At 42.1% G+C, this 15194-nt stretch overlaps 1 protein-coding gene across 1 annotated transcript in view; it reads left to right on the top strand.

Moving 5' to 3' along the window:
• Positions 1-230: 230 nt before the first annotated feature.
• Positions 231-15194, top strand: part of LOC116315958 (hippocalcin-like protein 1) — a 46083-nt gene continuing 31119 nt past the window's right edge. The window contains exon 1 of the mRNA XM_031734408.2: positions 231-586. The gene's annotated coding sequence lies outside the window, so the exon portion shown is untranslated. The remainder of the gene's footprint in view (positions 587-15194) is intronic.

The raw sequence follows: 15194 nt of genomic DNA on the forward strand, positions 1-15194 counted from the left end.
CACACAGCGTGGTGCGGCATCAGCCGGTGATGAGATCCACACATCCAGCTATTTTACTGCCAAAGACAAAGAGAGAGAGAGAGAGGAGAGAGAGAGAGGAGAGAGAGAGAGAGGGGAGGGCTGTGCGCAGCGTTGGTGCCAATGGGCGCAGGGCTATCTAATTAAACCCCTACCACGTAATCCCAGCTACACCATCCCCCCGTTTAAATCCACTCCGCCGGCGCATACCACTTAAACACATTGCCCTCCCCTGCCGTCCTGTCCAGCCCAGGCTCCTGGAGGAGAGAAAGCTGCCACCACAGCAGCAGCACCATCACTGATGCCTGTCGCCTGCACGGTATCATGGTTTGAAGGGTTCGGCTGCTGTAGCCAGGGGCCACTAAGTCAGTCACTCAGCCTGCGCGTGTGTGGATGTGTGTGAGCGTGCACTGAGAAGCGGCAGTAACAGCGACGGTCCAGCGACGCTATTCAGCCAGGAGCTCCGGAGAAAGTCGCACAAGAGCGAGCCGAGACGAGCATCTCTCCCCGGCTGTCCTGCAGCAGGGATACCCTCATCTCGGGCACCGACACTGCCTCGCCTATTCGGGTAAGAGGAGCAGGTCGACGTTATTGCTTCAGTTTAGCTTGCTTTTATGCCAAATGTATTCTAGGGCTAATATTCAGTTTCTGGAAAGCGGCGCAGACGCTTTTGTTTACTCGCGGAAACTGTTCGTCTTCCGGCTGCGCGGTGCTGATAAACCGCGTGAACAGACCAGCCGAGCTGAAAATATTCCCGCCTGTAGTGTGTGTGTGTGTTTTTGACTGTTTGTGTCGTTCTCCGGACATTTCTTTAAAATAAAAGGAGGAGAAAAAACAAGGCTGTTTTTGTACAGCCAATAGGATGAGAGCAGTGTAGGCCTGCCATTTTTATGAATGATCTTCACGCGGGGCAAAAGGATGGAGGCGCGTGGCGCTTCTCTGGAACTTCCTTCCCTGCTCTGAGGTCTCAGGTTTGGGCTGGAAAAAGAGGCAACATCTTTGCCTGCTGGCTTATTTCTAGCCTGATAGTAAATGCGTTACTAGTTAACTACTGAGTGCACAGAGGAGCCTACGTTAATCACCCTTCTTTAATTGCATGATGCATTTTTGCCTAATGCGGAGTTTATAGAGATTTCAAACTAACACTTTTGTTTCTTTTGTACCAGCTGTGTATGCCTGCTTATCAAATAAGATAGTACCAACAAAGACTAGCCCAACATTTCAGGATGTGATGTCTTTTTTCCTCTGTGAGTGAGGTTAGCTCACTGTTTTGGTTGTTAACACTTTTCCTGGGAATCCACTGTGATTATTACATATCTATACTGGACTGAGAACTGGGTGGGGTGTGCACAAGAGAGAATCAAGAAACAATGAATGGGAAACAGAAACTTTATCAAATATAAATATAAACTACTTGAAAATTGACAAGTTGGCATTGTGAAGAGACCTGCCTGCATAAATATACATTATGAAACATGTATGCCCCGTAATGATATGCCAGGGACATTAAAGCACAACATCCAACTCAGGGGCTAACAAATAGCAGTAAATATGTTGGTAGAATTAAAGATCTAAGCACATTTTTGCAGTGTGAAGGAGTGAATCAAACCAGTGTGAGGCACATTGTGAGGAAAATTGTAATGGTTTGCATCTCGAATTAGCAATAAAGAACATATCATGATTAGGGATGGGCATGTCAAGTAAACTATATATTCAATATTCACTGGGAACTGTTCTTCCACTCACACTCTAAACCAGCAGTCCCCAACCTTTTTTGCACCATGGACCAGTTTATGTCCGACAATATTTTCACAGACCGGCCTTTAAGGTGTGCCGTATAAATACAAATTAATAAAACCAGTACCAGTATCCAAAAAAAAAAAAGATTTATTCATAACACTCAGGGAAGACCCAGGGAACCCGAGTTAATGATAAAAATGATTAAAAAAATAACGCTAAAAACCGATAAAAACCCAGAAAACCATGACTTTCACACACGAGCCTCAACTCTCGCGGCCCGGTACCAAACAACTCACGGACCATTACTGGTCTGTGGCCCGGGGGTTGGGGATCGCTGCTCTAAACAACTCAGGAATGACTTTTCGGGCTTATGTGTAATGTGCTAGCTTAATGGTACAACATAACGATAAACTGGACTTCCTCTAAGTTCTGAACACGAAAAAGATGTTTTGCTGGCTGTCGTCATCTCTGATTGTGCTTGTTATTACCTGTTTGTACAGCAGCACCAAGTATGACTGTGACAGACACTTTGCCAGTGGAATAGCTGGTAGTTAGTGGGTCATTTTTATAATTTTTGTTGTTCTGTTTCTTTAGCTTTAAAGTACATATTACATTACTACACTTGTTTGCCATTAGTAGTAAACTGCATTCAACCACCAAGCAGTAAAATCAAGGAAGATATGTAGACAAGACAAAGGACAGTCAACTTAATGACTCTTTGAGTATTAGAAAATCGTGACTAACCCCAAATGTTACATTAGTTAACATTAAATATTATTTACAGTGATGCATAAAAGGAAGACAGTGGAACCTTTTTTTCCAACATAATTTGGACTTATGGTACTTTTAACATAACATATCATTTTTCAAAGGGCAACCCCCCTAAGGATGAGGCTGTGACACCCCAGTTTCCCTGCTTTAGGTGCACCCCTGTTTAGGACCTCTGCTCTGCTTTTTCCTTGAGATAGCACACCAGCTTCTGCCGTGCTCCGCTGATAACACGAAACATTGTCTCTGCCTTTTCTTTCCTAAATGCCACACAGCTATTGCTCGCCTTCTGTATAATCCTTTCAGATTTACCATCAGGCTTGGCACAGGGCGCAGACAAGCAAAATTTGTGCAGGCAGTCAGGAATACTCAAAGGAGCCGCATGATTGGCAGCTCATGGTGGAGGGGTGGGGGTAAAAGCCTTTGTGGTCATTCTCTAGCTGTCATTTAGGGCAGCTAATGACGAACAGAATGATGAGAGAGACCATTTTAACATGGCCATTTTCAGCCCGACCCCAGGTTAATGGAAATGTGGAGGCATGGCCCCAACAAATTGATCCGTGTTTGGGGCTCTTGTTGTAAGGGAACCTGCTGAATTCTGTCTGAAGCCAGCAGAATTGTGCTGCTCTTGTTTTTGGTGGGTAGAGGCAGCATTTAGCCTGCATCTGCTTGTCTAGTTGTTACATAAGAAGATAAATGTGCGCTGGAGCACTACTCTCTCAGTCACTTGGACTCATGAGCACCACCGCCTGCACACACACTTCTAACTCGTGCTTGTATATACACATGAAAAGAGGTTTTAACCCTGAAGCACCTTGCAAAAGATTGATGTCGCAGTCAACGTGTATATCAATGAGGCAGGTGAGTTGCAGAGCAGAGGAAATGGCCTCATTAGTATCTCTTACTCTGTTTGGTGGTTTTTTCACGCATCGCTTCTGTGTGAATAATGCATCCCTTTCTATGTTCTACACTGCAGGCTCTCACATTAAGGGAAACAATGTAGCCTCGCTCATTTATGTGACCCTGCTCTCACATGATGCCGCCAGAAATTCTTGACAAGATAGATGCCCCTGACTGCTTGCATGCATGGGAATACATAAGTACGCAGCCTCAAAGTCACTTTCAATTAAGGTTACATGTGAAGGCAGGTCAGTAGGGACATACAGACTCAGCATCTTGGAGATCTTTCTTGAAGAGACACAAGGAAATCCTGTGAATCTGGGGTGGCCACAGCCCAGGAGGTAGAGCAGGTCATCTACATGGTTCGATCCATGCCAAAGTATCCTCGGGTAGGATACTGAACTTTAAGTTGCATTTCCGATGCTATCATCGGAGTGTGAATGTGTGTAAAATCAAAGTGCTTGTATTAATAAGGGTGATTGAGGCGTGCTGTGTAAAGTGCTTTGAGTGCTCAAGTAGGAAAGTGCTATATAAGAACCAGTCCATTTACCATTTACCATGTGACTGAGGCCGGGGAAACGTACATGGATCCAAAAACGGCTCCGGGCTTAAAGTTGGCTTAACTACCCCGCCCCTGCAAAAGTGTGTTGTTTGTACATCTTCCAGTAACCTGATAGATTCGAAAGGTCAGAGGATTTTTATTTATTTTTCTCTGAGGAGAACTCCAAGGCCTTTCCGGGAAAAAAAACAATACAAAACAAAACACAGTCATTATGCGAAAAGAGAAGAGAGACTTCAAACGAGTGTAAAATGGATCTGCGGTCTGTAGCATAACACAGTAATGGGTGGAAATGGAAATCATTCTGTTTATCTTTTACAAGAGTGATGCTACATTTAATTAGCAAAATGTGAGCAGTCACTTTCCCATTAACCATCATAACTGGATTTTAATGATGGTGTTAGGTACTAATGTACACAAGACTTTCTTTGTTCAAATGATTCACACACGTTTAAATTTCTCTGATAAGCAACTTAAATAATCCGTATAGTTAAACTGCGATTTTTTAAAATGAAATTTGAACAGGATTTTTTAGCACCACATGTTGATTCTGTGACACATTGACTCCAATTCATGATACTCACCTGCTGTACCTAAATCACATAACTAACAAAAACAAAACATCCTTAATGCCACAATAAGTTGGATCATCTATGTAACGTTGGTACGCGATTGCTGTCATCTTAGTTTTGTAACAATTTTCTATCAATAACACTATAAACCACGCTATAAACCTTGATTGCTTCGATAGAGCCATGCCTCATTTAAGTTAATGACTCAACGTCTTGGCAGGATTTCTCTATGATTTGCATGTTTCAAATTTTGGTAAATGGACTTGTAATAGAAAGTGCTTTACTACTTACTCATTGTGAACACTTTAAGCATTTTCTATTACAAGCATCATTTACCCAGTTAGAAACATTCATGTAGACAGTTTCTTTTCTATGCCTAAATGCCTTGTCTAACACGCTCTCATGGATGTATTGGGGGAAACTTGGGGTTCAGTATCTTGTCTGAGGATATGTCAACATGCAGAAGTAGCACGGAGTCGAGCTACCGACCTCCCGATTTGCTCTACCTTCTGTACCACAGCAGATAATGTGGTATTCGTGGGACCACACTGCTTAAAGTGTTAAAAAGACAAAAATCTAATTTATTTAGATGGAACCTCAAAACTGTAGCAACTGACTGTGCTGATAGTAATAATGTTAACTAACAGAAATAGTCTGATTCTTTATGCATGCTCGATCATCCAGGTAAGTAAATCCTCAAGAGTTGAATCTGTTCATCAGATGAACAGATTCAACTCTTGGGGAGTTTGATAGTAAGTGTTGAAGCTAAAACAGCAAAAACACAGCCCCCCTTTGTTTTATAGGCACTCTCTGTAAACAGCACTTTATTTTAAAAATACTGCAAAGCCTTCTAAAACTAGCGTAAACTATAAATAGCAAATGTGTATGCATTTCGCTTCAGAGATATCAACTGAAGTTGAAATGATTCCAGGCTGTACTCTCATGTAATATCACTTTGAACCACAAGGTGGCACAGCAAGTTATTTTAGACTCACCAACCAGTTGGTGAGTGGTTGGTGGAGGTTGGTGGCTGTTGCCAACCGATTGCAAAGAAGAAGCTGCACCAAAAACCTCTGTGTGCTTGCTTTGGTCGCTAGCAGATTGCTGTTGCCACCAATGGTTGGTGCCCAGAGCAATAACAAGGAGATTTTTGGTGCTGCACCGTATTCCTTTTTGCGACCAGTTTCACACTAGTGTTCGCCAGCAGCCTCTCTTTATGCCTGTGTACAATGGGCTTTAACAATCGATTTTACAGCAGCCTCCACAAACTTTCCAACTGGTTTTGGAATATGCATTTTTCCCTCGCAACTTGTGGTTGCCATATCGTCACTGACTGGTCTGTGGGCCTGTCTGACCGGGGTTTTAACATCCCATATGGCCTGATTCCAACATGAGGCGTAATATTGTTGAGCTTATGTTAGCTCAAATTGACATAATTCCTGTTTCTGTCACACTTACTTATTTCTGAACAAAGCTACAGAAGGTATTCAACTATAACTGCTTTTTTAGACTGAGTAGCATTTTTTGATTACACTTCACACATGTGTAAAACAAGTGGAGTGCTCCTTAAAAAGACACAAAACTACACCAAACTTCACACATAGCTTGAGAGTCGTGAATGCTACATGATCATTATGGGATGAGTGGGAATCAGCAACTCAGACAGAGATGTTTTCATGGTCATCTCTGTGTGTGGATGTGTTTTCACGTGATCTGTTCGGGGAGTGGGGAGTAACCCGCAAGGGTTAACGCGATGTCCATGCATCCCATGTGCGCCTCCGGCCACATAATCTGCTCTGATCCTAGTTGGGAGGGGCGTCTCCTGATAATGACTGCGATAAGGCCGAGAGAGCAGCTGCTCTACTGGAGGTGGATGGCTTTAAGCAAAACGCTAAAATCCAAAGATTTTACCCATCAGTCCGAGGTGAACCTCCATTTACTTTGTGGGCTTATTAGAGCATCCATCCTGGGTAAATTAGCACAGTAATGCTTTGCATTTTATGAGCAGCTTTTGAATCAAGCAAATGAGACATGAAGCTTAATCAAGACTATTGTTCAGGCTCCTTATTGTAAGGAGATCTAGCTACTCTGTCTCAAATCTCTGTCTGAAATGTGAATTCTGGATTTGACAGAAGTGGTTTGTGATGCTTCTTTTTGTTCTCTAATAAAAGGACCGAAAATAAGCGAAGAAGGAAAGAGCAGGGAGTTAAAACAATAAAGTAGCTAGTGAAAAACAATAAAACAGATCACAGGAAAGCAAGAAGACTCTGAGTGGAGGTTTTATTTATGAAATGACTGTAATTCTGCTTGTTTGCCTCTTGATCTCTCCTTGCCTCTCCTCTTGCCATTAGGAGGCTGAAAGGGCAGCCAATTACTCCCTGAGCTCGGTGTGCAGTTTGGCTAATGAAGCCAGGGGAGGAAAAAAAATGTGTGAGAGCAGGTTCTTTAGCATAAAAGGGCCACAAGCTCTCAACTGATAAGGCGTGGTGGGGAACACACAAACACGCACACACGCTTCAGATCATATCTCAGTGCAGCTTTATCTCCCATGTCTCTCCCAGACCACGAAAATATTTCACTTTAGTGTCTTTAAAGCGATTTCTCTCTTCTTCTCTTCCGTTCAATCAAATCTCTTCCCGTCCCTCCACGAAAATGCCTTTCATCTCGTCTCTCTGTCTGTCTCTCTGTCCATTTCAAAAGGCTCCCTAAGAAGCGAAAAGTAGTTTAATTAGTCCCTTCACTCCAAGAAGCTGTACAGTAGACGAGAAAACGAAAATATCTCCTGTTCTCGGGGCGCTCCCCTGACTCTTCGCTCCTCCGGGCCTTCTCTCTCAATTTAGATGCCTCCCTTCCACCTGAACATAATGCGAGGAATTTTATGGAAGAATAACCACCAGCTGTGTCTCCACCTCAGTCTCATAAACATAAACAAAGTGGTGGTTGTTGTCGCGTCTGTGTTTTCTTATTTATTTATTATTATATACGTCACTCTAGTTGTATTGAACACGGAGAATTCAGCCCGTGCCTCGGAACTGTCGGTTCTGTCGCTCTCCACCGGTAGCCTTCTTGCAGGGCTCCCGCGACAGTAACAGACAGCCAATCAGAAATAAGAAAATCGATCTGGCATCGGCCGGTTTGGATGCATTTACAAGCAGCCGTAACAACTGCAGACTCATTTCTCCGGCTGCTGGTGCAATCGCACAGCAACCTCCTTCTGTCGAACTGTGAGCAAAAGAGCAGCATTATTCTGTGGAGTCTGCTCAGTTACTGTAAATGCGCTTCCTGTCTTTCAGGCCATGGCATGGTGCTCTTATAATGTGAACAGCTTTTTTCCCCCGTTCCCTCATCTGACACAGTCACTTGTATGTTTCTGGAGACTCTTTTTCTTTTGTCTCCTTTGCAACTGGGAATATGACTTTTTGCATACTGACTGATCACACTAATGAGCACGTATTGATGCTGCTGCTGCTTCAGAGCTGTTGGTTTGAATTACTGCTAATCAATGGCATCGTATGAGGAAGGGATCATACGGGTCTGTGGACTCCCTGCGAGTAACTACCCACTGCAGTGCTCCCCTGAGTACTACATACCTTTAGGGGCTTTCCTGTTCTGTTTGCCTTCCTACAGCCAATAGGAGGGCTAGTGTGACATATTAGTTGGCATAGCAACAGCTAGAATGGTGTCGATGGTAATAGCCTGCAAAAGGAACTGTCAGAAGGTGGTGTTAGTGCTCCTGAAAAGTGTTTACCAGCCCCCATTACACAAACAAGAAGGAAAACATGTTACTAAATTCCAGGTGTGGCAGGTGTGGCGTGGTGACATTAGAAGCTACTGAACGAGCAGGAGAAGCTCGGAAAACCAAAGACTATTTAGAAAGAACTGAAAATGAAATGTGGAAGAGTGTAACTGCGTAAAGTTAGCCTGTTAGCAGTTGCAGGGTGGTGTGAGATCTAGTCGAGTAATTGCCAGGATATCATTTTGTATTTTTTCCCAACTTTCCCATCTGTACTGATTAATCTTTTGGCTTACTGAAGTGAGGGATAGCATGTAGTAAAACACAGGAATTCAGATCCACCTCAGCTGTTTTTACTTAGTTTATTGTTATCTAATTTCAGATTCAGCACATTGTTTCACTTTATGTGAATACCCAGTCAGAGGAAGTGGTAATGAAGCTTTAACAAATTGAAAAAACTATTTCTCAGCCAGCTAAGGCCCAAATCCCACTATAATGCCACTGTTAATGTTTTTTTTGTGTATTTTTTTCTTATCTGGCAGTTCTCTGTGTCGCAGTATTAAAGGCATTCTTACATCTAGACAAATCAGTGTACAGTTGCATCACTCAAACGGTCCTCCACAGAGCTGGAGAGGATCTGTCTTGAAATAAAAGGCAGGAAAAAATCCACAGATGGGGTTCTAAGATCTTTGATAGTATCCTATTCCTTCAGTGTCAATACACAAAAAGGAACACTTCCATTAAAGGTCATAAGAACTATGAAAAGATTCCTCTGGTCCTAAAATACCTATTGATTTGGGCCAGGGCTGAAGTGGTGCCATGCAAAATGGTTTACATTACAAACATTATTCTTTTCAGTCATTGATTTTCTTTTCTAATTTGTAGCTATTCTCATGGGGTCAAACATCATTCTGTGACTTCGTGATGATAATGGCTGAATCTTTGCAGTGCAATGGCAAAATACTTTTTCTGACTAAAAGATGTTGCATGAAACCCCAGACCGCTGTCAGCAGGTCTTATATCTTAACACTTATACTGTGAAATTTACCCCCAAATCATTCTGTAAATAACCCCTCCCTAAACTCGCTAGTTTGTGAATGAATGTCACATAAAAATAATGCTAACTGTAATATCTTTCTTTGTTTCTTCCACCATGAGAAACATGATCGGCTAATTCTCCTTCAAAGTACCCTTGACTCTGGGATTGGCTTAGAGCTGGAGTTGGTCCCTGAGTGCCGCACACAGCTGCCCACTGCTCTTAATACTTGGTTGGGTTAAATGCACATATAGAAAGATTTCCCCATAATAGGATAACCTTACTTAATTTAATAGTAATGCTACCTAAACACACTAATCCTAAACTTAGTTGTGGTTTTAATGCCGTTGCTTTCAGCTGTGGTGCTTCTGCTGCATCACTTAACTGATGTCACATGTTGCATCAGTGTTTTATGTCCCTGCCTCTGAATACAAATTTCTCTGTCATATTCAAAGCTGCTCACTTCACATCTCTGTAAAATTGATCAATGGATTATAATATTAACTACTTGACTTATTCGAAATTTCATTTGACTCATTTTACTGACGTTAAGGCTCTGGGACTACCTTTAGTCTTAATAATGCTACAGATCCAACCGCTGGTGTAAAACTGCCAAATCAAAGATGCAGAGCTAGCTGCTGTGGTGACCCCTCAGGGCAAAAGACCACCCGAAAGCATTTTTATGCTACCATGTTATCTATGATTACAACATAAGTTAATAATAGCTCAACTAATAGCTCAACTTTGGAACATGAAACAGTTTGACGAGGCAATGGTTTATACACTAAACTACTCATGATGCAGTTAAGAAGAAAACTGTGCGCCCTTGCAAACTGCTCCTCAGATGGTTTGGTGATGTATTTATTCTTTTCAAGTCTTGACATACTAAAGAATAAACCAAAATAACCTAGCTTACTTAATTAAAGGGCAAGGCGGTAGTCCCACTTAAATAAGAAAATAGACTAGCTCTAGCTTTGGGATCTGAAAAGCAAAGGTAGTGTTGAAGGGCCTTAAACCTGTAGTCTTTCTAATAGCCAATAGAAGGTTTTTTTTCTGGTTTGAAAAGGAAGTCTGCTTCTATAGACACCTATGGGAAAACGACATGTCTGCTGTCTTGCCCTGAGACCTCAGTAAAATGTTTCCCAACACGTTTACTGTCTCTGCTTTTAGTTACGTTGTATTGAATACAACACAATGTTTGTTTTATGAATTTTGGTCCCCATTAGAGGATAAGTAGGGTGGGCCCATAGTCATTCTCATATGAGCATGCAGTGTCACGTCCACTCTTCAGTTTCCACTATCACCAAGATGTTGATAGTGGAAACTGTCTGCCCAGGGCTTCACAACAGATCTTCACTGACCTCCAGTTGCCATCTTTTATATACAGTCTACCTCTAAAACACTTAAACTCCAAGTTGAGGTTTTCCATTATGGACTGAATTTGTTTTTCAGAAGCAAGTTAGATCTTTGCTGTAGCTCAGAACAAAACTGTACCTTGTTCTTGTAAGTCAGATATTGTGTTGAAATTTTGCTGTTTTCTTGAAGCCTTTTGAATTTTTTTTCAAATGCATTTTTCCCAAAGGATCCCGCCTAGAATTTAAATGCTGAGTACATTAAACACTCACTGTTTACAGTAAACAAGAAAAACAAGAAGCAGAGCTCATTTCATTTTTTTTTTTGCCTCACTTCATACCCTGGTGCAGTAAAGAATCTCTCTTCCAGTGGTTGCATTATAAAAACGAGTAACCCGAGCAGCGGCTAAGCAGCACGAATTCTTTGCTCGGTGTCGATGGACTGATGTGTGTGCTTCACAGCCTGCAGGAGACAAAGAAGGAGTAGGTAGAGTGTCAGAACAAGAGAGTCTACAAGCAAGAGACATGAAGTTGCCTGAACGCATGAGCGTGCCCTGCACTTCAATACACTGCAAGTCACAGCACTGCATTGTGGGATATCTTCATCACGCAGCTATCGGCGAGACGCGATCATTTCTGAAGGGGAAATTCTTGCTGAGCTGGCTCTCTCCCTTCACGGCAAAGGCTGAGGGTGGGCTGGACTTCTATTTAATGCTTCCTCTGTTTTCGTGGCTGGTTCAGTGAATCTGAAAGTGAGACATCTATAATGTGGGAAGGTGTGGAGTGTGTTCTTTAGCTGTCCCTGTGTCTCCTGTCCCGGGCTTAATCCATCTCTCTGCATATATAGCACTGCATTTAAGAAAGGATCTACATACATTCCTCACTCTTGAATTGTTTAATGTCACTTTACTTGCCTTTTCTCTTAATCAGACCAGGGCAAGGAAACCCGCTGCACATTCAGGGACGCGTCATCAGCTACATTCAGTCAAATATCGCTGTGACAAGAGAGAAGTCACAGTGAAATAGGCAAGGCTGAGCAGGAGTTAGATTATGGTTGTGAGAACATAAAGTGGGGGTTAAATCCTCTTTATGTAAGTATGTTTGAGGGCAATGTTCTTTGCTTCATTTTAATATGGTGACTTAAGGGCAGGATCTCTCCCTCTTCTGCAACAGGGATACTCATCGGAGCTGGAATCAGTGTAATCACCAAGTGTAACACACTAAAGGGATTGGAGAGCTTCTTAGGACAACTCTGCATTATGTACAGATAATAGGATTATTCTGAATAGCAGCCAAAGACATGCAATGATGAGTAAATATTACATTTCCTTTCTTTAATGACAAGAAAGTTTTAAGAAGTAATATTGTCAAAGCATTGGAACAACATTAGTCTAAATTATTTGGACAGTGCAAAAAGGAAGTGATATGAATAAAAATGAACGTCTTTACTCGACATACTGTCACATAATGTGTGAAATGAAGCAATATGGCACCTACAGTTCTCCTACACATGCTCTGCAAACAGAAACACTGCCAGGTTATATATATTTTAAGTTCCATTCAGTACATTCTGCTTTGTGAGTCACGTATTTGCAAAGGATGTGTGATCTCCATATGATGGATGATGCGAGGTGGAATTCATCCAAGAAGTACAGGGGGGATGTTACTGGTGATTTTCCTTGGACGATTAGCAAATGTCACAGAGAACATGCAACGTCGGCACGAGAGATGTGGTAGAGGGAGGATGAAGGGAACCAGATACGGAGAAAATGAAGTGGAAAGCTAAACAGAGAGCGAGAGAGAGGGGACAAAAAAAGCGAAAGGGTCATAACCTTGTCGTCAGTGTTTGTGCCAGCTAGCAGCTGGAAAAGACTGATGCTCCTGCCTCTCCCATCTGCCTTTCACACCCCGCCCCGCCAACCATCAGCTCCACATGACCAAAGCTTCTCGTTTTTCTTCTCATGTAACTGTGACTTTTTCTGTTTTCTATCACTGGCCCATTTCACTGATCAATAATTTTTGTTTCCCACGCGACTTTTTTTCTAACGATAACGAGACGATAACTAAATAAATACTAATGCACAGTGAAAAAAACACGATGACATGCATTGACACTTTCATCGTGAATGAGAGGAAAAATGACGCACATTGAAAAGCTGTTTGCATAAAAACGCACTTACATGGTTTTTCCAAGTCTCGAAAGTGCAGCGTTAAGGCTCAGGCTGGGGTCAAGTACATTAGAGGGTTACCTAGGCAACTTGAAAGTCCACTTGCCACTGAATGGAGAAGAGTCACTCTTTCTTTTGAACACAGCTTTACACCTAACAGGGTTACCAACTTTAAGGTGTCGCTGTCCATGTAGAGTTAATAGTGTTTTATTTTTTTTCTTAGTAAATTTTCATTGCAACATGACTTTAGCTGAAGCTAATCCTACTGCAACCATAGGCAAGCAGAATATTTATTTTTTACTTTTATTAGGTTGTTCTCCCAAGTCAGGAAACAAAGAAGATAATAATTCCAAAACTGTATATTTTTAAAATTCAGCTTGATCTTTTTCCAGATTAATATTAGGAATAGCATTTATGATGATCTAAATTTCAGCGGAATCAAAAGACTTTCCATGCAGGTGATCCAAAAAGTGAGATTCTATAAAGAGGGTTGGATAATGACTGGATCCAGATACTACCCTTAGCTCTAACTCTAAACCTAGATGGGTTGCCAGGGTCCAGGTGGGTGTTAAGAGGTTGACAAAGATGTCAATTTTTCAGACTACCTGCGCAGTAATGATGGAAGCCTGCCAACACCGAGACCTGAACGTTCTTCCTAACACAGTCGCAGCTCAGACTGTTTCTCCATAAATATCATTATCAAGTCATTTTTCTTGTGGCAGTTATCTTGAGGAACCAGCCTTTTGTTTTCATAAGATAAGGAAATAAACTGATTCATATTCATGACAAAAAACTGCTTTGTTACCTTGAAATTAGGAATCAGGATACAATTTCCCAGTGACTGATATAAAAAAAAGGATAATATTACTGTGATAGCAACAGAAAATGTAAAAAAGCAAACGGTATCATTATCATCCAAATTAATCTATAACTTTGTTGTTGTGTGTCTCTTTTGGTAAATGAAACAAACGAGGATGTAGACACAGTATCGACATTTGGTTTGTCACTGTCAGTTCATGATCCAAGGACATGAATGATCCTGTATCATGTAAAAGATAAAAAAGGTGCTTTCAGTTCACCTAAGACTGATGTGCAATATGACCAAGTAAAATATTAAAAAGGAAAACTGAATTCTCTCAGGCTAAAACGTGGGGACTGCCACAGTGATGTCCACGGGCCTGTCTTTTTTCCCCTCTACTCGTTTCTCATCACAGAGCAATCCTTGACCTGAATAAGCGAATAATTGCCTTCAGCAACAAAAGAAGGAAGCTGATGCTTAGAGAATAATTACCAGCTTCATCTTGGGAAGTGTGTGTGACGCTGCAGTATGTCTTTGTCTCGTAGGACTCCTGCACGCGGCTCCGAGTGCGTCCTTGGGGCTAGTGCAGGTTGCTGCTGTGGGACATGAGCTAAAATACACGTTAGTGCCTCGACAGCTCTTCACCCTGGAGGTGTCGCTCCGTAAGGGATGTCCCCTTTTTTCTAGCACCCTGGAGAGCTCCAAAAACAGCGCAGTCCACCCTTTCATTCCCTCATCAGTGCCTACAAGACATTTCACTTCCCAGGCAATGTGATACCGCTTGCAGGTTGAAAGGAGAGAGGTTTGATTCAGTATCTTGTTTAACTTACCATTACATTATATTAAAGCTAATCAGAAGCCTTTCAGAAGATCAGAGAGCTGCTAAAGTTTTAAATTTTTGTCACTTAGAATTATAGTTTTCTTGTTTTCTCTGATTGCCAAGACTCGGGCAAGCTAAGGGTTAGCTGCAGTGACTTAGATGGTAGAGGGTTGGCTTTACTAGTCAGCTTTTTAATAGTCAGGTAGCTAAAACCAGGACACTGCACGGCACATCTGAACCCACTTTTAGTTAGTTTAATAAGGAGGAGAAAGGCCACAGGGCTGGGTTCTACGTTCTGTTGCCAATTTGCATTGGCAGGAGTGGGACAGAAAGATCTAGAGCAGTGATACCAGGGGAGCACAAACAGCAGCAAGCTAGGCCCAAGGCATTTACTAAAGATCAAGGGCTGTTAAAAAATACAAACTGACACTAGAAATGGTTTAGAGTGGACAGAAGATGCTGGAAGGAGGACAGAGGGTAAGAAAAAGGAGAGGGTAAAAGAGAGGATAGGGAAGACAGGTGTGGTATGTCAGCAGATCGATTCCAGCTAAGGATAGAACTATATCAGGATCCTCCTTCACCTCAGCGACAGGAATAGCTGCACTTGTAACTCCAGGGGGGAATCTGTGGATGCTATAGATTTGTTTAGGGGACAGTCTCACAGACACAATTTCAGTTATATCCTTGATGGTGATCTTGGAATGCTATAAACTAGCTGGACAGTTTGCT

This window comes from Oreochromis aureus, linkage group 22 (genome assembly GCF_013358895.1).
Source record: "Oreochromis aureus strain Israel breed Guangdong linkage group 22, ZZ_aureus, whole genome shotgun sequence".
Taxonomy (NCBI): Eukaryota; Metazoa; Chordata; class Actinopteri; order Cichliformes; family Cichlidae; genus Oreochromis; species Oreochromis aureus.